The sequence below is a fragment of the Gossypium hirsutum genome, chromosome A13, assembly GCF_007990345.1.
Source record: "Gossypium hirsutum isolate 1008001.06 chromosome A13, Gossypium_hirsutum_v2.1, whole genome shotgun sequence".
In the NCBI taxonomy this organism is placed as follows: Eukaryota; Viridiplantae; Streptophyta; class Magnoliopsida; order Malvales; family Malvaceae; genus Gossypium; species Gossypium hirsutum.
In genome coordinates, this window is record NC_053436.1 from 21,014,825 (window position 1) to 21,015,812 (window position 988).

A 988-nucleotide genomic window follows, 5' to 3' on the forward strand; every position below is an offset into this window, starting at 1 on the left:
AAAATTCAAATATGAAATTTTCACACATGCATATATACATATAATAAGCATCAAATATGACAGCTAATTATTTTTATGACTCGGTTTAGCGGTCCCGAAACCACTTCCCGACTGGGGTCAATTTTGGGCTGTCACAACTCTCCCCCACTTAAGAAATTTTCGTCCCCGAAAATCTTACCGGTAAATAGGTTTGGGTATCGTTCTTTCATCGAGCTCTCAGTTTCCCAAGTAGCTTCCTCGATCCCGTGTTTGAGCCATAACACCTTTACTAACGGAACCCTTTTGTTTCGCAACCCCTTCACTTCACGAGCTAGGATACGCATCGGCTCTTCTTCATAACTCATATCGGCTTGAATTTCAACCTCCGACGGACTAATTATGTGCGAAGGATCAGATCTATAGCGTCAAAGCATCGAAACATGAAAGACGTCGCGAATCTTTTCAAGTTTAGGGGGTAAAATCAATCGATACGCAACTGGACCGACTCGTTCAGATATTTCGTATGGCCCAATGAATCTCGGACTCAACTTGCCCTTTTGGCCAAATCTGAGTACCTTTTTCCAAGGCGAAACTTTAAGAAACACTTTATCTCCCACCTGATATTCAATGTCTTTTCGTTTCAAGTCCGCATACGATTTCTGACGATCCGTGGCTGCCTTTAGACTTTCACAGATTACCCTTACTTTCTGTTCGGCATCTTTAATCAAATCGACTCCGAAAATTTTACTTTCACCGAGCTCGGTCCAAAACAATGGTGTACGGCATTTACGACCGTACAAAGCCTCGTAAGGTGCCATCTTAATACTTGATTGAAAACTATTGTTGTAAGCGAATTCAATCAAAGGTAAATACCGTTCCCATGAACCACTAAACTCGAGGATGCAACATCTCAACATATCCTCAAGTATCTGAATTATCCGCTCGGATTGACCATCGGTTTGTGGATGAAAAGCGGTGCTAAAATGCAGCTTGGTACCCAAAGCTTCTT